The sequence below is a fragment of the Oxyura jamaicensis genome, chromosome 3 (assembly GCF_011077185.1).
Source record: "Oxyura jamaicensis isolate SHBP4307 breed ruddy duck chromosome 3, BPBGC_Ojam_1.0, whole genome shotgun sequence".
Taxonomy (NCBI): domain Eukaryota; kingdom Metazoa; phylum Chordata; class Aves; order Anseriformes; family Anatidae; genus Oxyura; species Oxyura jamaicensis.
In genome coordinates, this window is record NC_048895.1 from 75,670,288 (window position 1) to 75,675,302 (window position 5,015).

Here is a 5,015-nt window from a genome sequence, read left to right on the forward strand (position 1 = left end):
CTGCTTTTAACTCATCTTTGTTGCTTCCTGGAGCTTGCAACATACAGAGAAATTGCAGTAAAAAACTGCTTCACCAAAACTGGTAGCCTAATCTCTTCAGCTGTTTCTGTTACTCTTTAGCACCAGTGTCTGTGTTGCGGACACCCAAGCAAGCTAGTAAATCTAGTCCAGGTCCTCAGTATGGTCCACTGGCATCAGTTAAAGATATTGATGGCAGCTAATATCTTCCTTGTTGACAAAAACCATGACTGGAATCCATACCAAAAGATAGTTTAGCTTGAGGTGAAGAAGCATACAAGTTTACTTGAAAACCAAATGTCTTTTCTTTTAGCAAAATATTTTACACTGAGTTTTGGCAGCAGAGGGCCAGGATTTGACACTGAATATCAGCTTCAGTATGAGTTATTGTGAATACATATATTTGAAACTGGTCACCAGCTCCAGAGTTTCTTACTTAAGAAACTTTTTCCCCTTGCCCAAGACTTGTATTTTGTATGGGCTTGTCCTGATGTCCACATTACATAACTATAGTTACAACTTGAAAGCTCCTGAACAGAGGTACTATCAAACATAGTTTTATCATAGGTCAACATAAAAAAGATGGGGATGGTTGTTGGGAAGGAAATTGACTGGACCAAACCTTTTGTATGAGTATATTATGTATGACAAGAACCATTATCAGTAATCTCCATTACATAGTAATTTATGGATGTCAAGCAGTACACCTATTCGGTTATTTTCCTAGCTTCAAAATGTTTTGTTTTCTTTTTGTTTGTTTGTTTGTTAGCTTTCCAACTTCTTTAAAAAATGGATGACAGCAATTATTGTCTTTTGCAAATGGTAATCTTCAGTTAGCTAAGGGATTTTTTGTTGTTTTAAAGAGAACTACAAATTGCCTAATATCATAGTAAGTTTCTGTTAAAGATAATTTGTCTCTGACACTCCCTTTACAGATAATAAATTACACAAGAGTGATTACTTCTGTGATATTTCAGTAGAAATATTCCCAGTCCTACTGCTGTAAGACAGCAAGGAATCGAGTATCTCATGTAAATTTTAAATTCTCCAAATTATGCAGGGATAAAGTACAAAAATGGCCAGGAGGTAATCATCCTGGGACAAAAATAAATAAATAAAACATAATAAAGTCAATTTTAACCTCATCAAACAACAAAAAAGTCCTTCAAAGAAATCATTGCAGTCATTCATTTGCATTGATAAAATATGTAGCTATCCAACTGAAAAAAAATATTTTTGATTATCTATATAGATACCTACTTGTGTCCCAGTTATATTTGTGAGCCAGATCCTCAGCCAAGATATGTCATGTCCTTATCTATCAACTGAACATTTTACTATCTGTAAGTGGAAAAAGTTTAGTGCAAAGAATAGCTGGAATGTTAAAACTATTAACATTTCATTATTTTTCATAATTAAAATGTCACATAAATTGTCTCATATCTAGATCCAATGATCTCCTTTTCTGAAATGCTATGCCTAGAAGAAAAATTTAGAGGTTAAAATTAAATACAATTATGTGCCCCAGGAATAAAATGGATATACATTAAAAGTATAGTTAGGCTGTAAATTCATTTATGCTTTTAAAAATTACAAAGGAATATATAAAATGCAAATTAAAGGAGGAAATCTTATTTATCTTCCTTGTTTGTATGGTAATTGGCTGCCTTTAATGAATTAATCTCATGCACAGACACCTGCTAAATTAGACTACGTATAATGTACTGTCTTCAAGTAACTTCACATTCTCATTATGGCCTCCCTAATTTCTAAAGTAAAATTAATATAATTAGGGAGTGAATCAATACGTATTGATCTTGAGTTGCTTTAACAGAACAAAAGAATAACAGATTAAAAGGAAGTGATTTTTGTTAGCATTGATTTTGTTACCATGCTGAAACAACAGTGATGAAGAATTATATCTTAAAATATATTCCTTTCCTGAATGATATCCTCTAGTCATTTTATATTCTCTGAGAAGCAAACATTTTTGTATTATTAAGTTTGAAAGATAAAAGCAAAGAAAAATACCTTTGCACACCTGTATTTGGGCAACTCTAGCATTGTTTTCTTATGGCAAAAGACATCGACTATATTTTCTTTTCATGAGATCAATTTCAGGCTGCAAATTATTTAATCAGACTTTGTTTCTTTTTCTTAGTGTAAATTAAAGGTGGATGCATGCTGGAAAACACTACCTGAATAAATCTCTGGTAGTATACTTGGATATAATCAAGCATACACGGTAAGGAATTTGAGGTTCATAATGAGAAATAAAAGAAGCATTCACAGAAATCAAAGCAGAGATGCTTTTCTACATAACCACCAACTTATTTCATGTTGAAGAAAATGACATTTCCTAGCAGAAGAGAGTAAGTTATTTCTATTGTATTCAGGAAGACATATTGCACTCTAATGGCTTTAAACTGACATTTGTTAGTAAGGTGTGAAGGGAAAATAATAATGTGCTACCTCAGCAGCTGAAGTCTGTATCCTAAAAGTTGCAGCTGGGGATGGAAATGTCTCAGGTGGTTCCAGACTGAGGCTTGTGTTGCTCTGCATTCCTCTGAAGTGTCCATAGGGCACCAGGCTGCTGCTGCAGGTAGACTTTATCCAAACTCATAAGAGCACGTTGATTGAAGTCAGGCACAGTTAATTTGCTTTTCACATCTTAAAGTCTCTGCAGAGCGTAAACCCTTTTTCCTAGATCATATTTCATTTCTGTATTTCACAGAAGCTTTATGATATGTGAACAAATTCCCTTGCTGCATGTGATAAATCTAAATTGCTTTGTTTAAAAAGGTAATTAATTTACAGTTTTTCTTTCAATTTTCACACCATATGAACATGAATAAAAGCTTTTCATGGTGTATAAATTTATGTACAGTGATTACCCAAATGAATGGCAGAAACAGCTGCACCTTAAATCTTTACACCGAATATTCTGATTTACTTGAAGCTAAATTGCAGGTTCAGGTTGCATTTCAGGCATTCATTTAAACATAATTTTAGAGAAGAAATAGTAGTACATATAAGAAGTGTTATAAATATTGGAGGAAGAAGAGTTTTTTTTTTTATTATTTGCAAATATACACAACTTTTTGCGCTGTATAACTTTGATTATCTAAAATTCCCACATTAAGTTTTTTGTTCATATAATTCTAATTCAATGTATTGTGTTACAATATGAAAATAAAATATACACAGCTTTCTATATGATGAGTGAAGACGCTGTTGCCTAATATTAAATTTTGCCATCGACAAAACAAGAATACTTTTAACACAAAATCTTAGTGAAGACAATGTAGATGTAATGTAAGGACTAACAACACTGTTGCTTGCATGTGTGTTTTCCTAGTAAGACACAGACTCATTCTAAACAGGCAAAGCAGATGCTAGTGACATCTTTAATAATATTTTTTAATTGATAATTTTGGGGAGAAAATTTCTGTTATAGATAAAACAGCTACAGTTGTGCAACAATATGACATTTCCAGGACAATTGAACTTTTTCTCTTCCTACATAATCATATCTACTTATTTATTTTTTTCAGTTATTGATTACTCTTTGTCCACATTGAGATATATGATTATAACTTATTAAATAATCATCTTCAAATATTCTTAATATTGGACCCTATTTGAATAATTTAAGATACAATGATAGAATTTTTTTACTTGAAACAAATATGGGAATCTGTGCTGAAACAAAAATAATCTCATCCAGTCCTACTGGATAATTATTTTCATAAGGAACCTCAAGAAAAATTAGTATCAAGGGAAAGGCACCTCTTTTAGGAACAAACTGATCCTTGAGCTTGATGAATAACTGACACTTTTTGTTGGTGTTCAAGAAAAATAATTTGAATCTGGGGGATATCCCCTGAATTGAGATATTCCAGGTCAAGATATTCTATCCTATTCTATTTCTGATTATTTTATCAGGATAATTTTGGGTCTCATATGATGGTTGGTGGTTATACAGAAAAGCACTGCTGCTTTGATTACTGTTAATGTGTCCATTATCTCGTGATAATTTTGGATTCATGTTCTCTCATGCTGAAGTGAATGACACAGAGCAGTACTTATTTCTGAGTTCACTGACTAGTAAGAAGCATTAAAGGGAAGTGAAGATTTTTGTATTTGACTCCTTTTAGGATAAATGTTTTATAAATTCTTAATGGCAAATGAGAGAGACAGGGAGGGAGAGAGGTAAAGAGAGAGAGAGAGATCATGGGAAACCTCCTCTGGCAGAACAGTCTTCTTGACATAAGTATTCCTACACTGAGACCTGAAAAGGGGAAACAGATCTTCCTGTGAGAAGTGGAGAACTGTTCTTTAATGGGCAGAGTTATTATCAAAGGTAAATGTCTAATAAGTAAAAGAGGTACAGATACAAGAGAAGCAATAGGTTCATCCAAACAAAGCAAACTAAAAACAAACAAACAAACAAAAAATGGAGTTTTCGCCAGAGCCATAAGCTGAAGGAGAACTGGACTTGGTTCCTTGGATCTCACTGGTGAAACTAAGATTGTGCAAAGCTGCTGGCTCCAGGAGTTCATCCATATTTGTGCTGGGCTCAGATTAACCTTTAAAGTGCAAGACCTAGTAGTGACTAATTTCACTTTTGTGACCAAAAGATGAACACCTAATTCAAAAGAGATTTATTTTAATTTTCACTGGAAGAGACCAGCCAAATTCATGGTTGGCTAAGGTAAACAGGGCAGTATCAATGAAAGGAAGAAAAATGATTCTTCTGGTGGTCATTCTTGATTCTAAGTCATTGCAAATATAGGTGGGTAGAGAAACAGGCAAAATAAGAATTAATGATAATTCCCTCACAGCTTACATGCAGCTTGGAGGTGGGAGGAAAGAAGCTCTTAATCAAAGGAAAAGAAATAGAAAAAATATATATATATGCAGATTTCCAAAAATTGGAAAATTAAAAAGTGAAATTTTAAAGCCACAAAAAATATTTTTGATGAATATTTTGACAA

General features: G+C 33.0%; 1 long non-coding RNA gene across 2 annotated transcripts; it reads right to left on the reverse strand.

Annotated features, from left to right (window-relative positions):
• Positions 1-513: 513 nt before the first annotated feature.
• On the reverse strand, positions 514-2,626 carry LOC118165296. Of its 2 annotated transcripts, none has more exons than XR_004749970.1 (3): positions 2,491-2,626; positions 1,279-1,359; positions 514-1,113 (listed from the first exon to the last, which is right to left on the reverse strand). It is a non-coding gene; the product is annotated as an uncharacterized LOC118165296 (long non-coding RNA). The 2 variants fall into 2 exon arrangements; XR_004749971.1 differs by lacking the exon at positions 2,491-2,626 and adding an exon at positions 2,217-2,394.
• Positions 2,627-5,015: the final 2,389 nt, after the last annotated feature.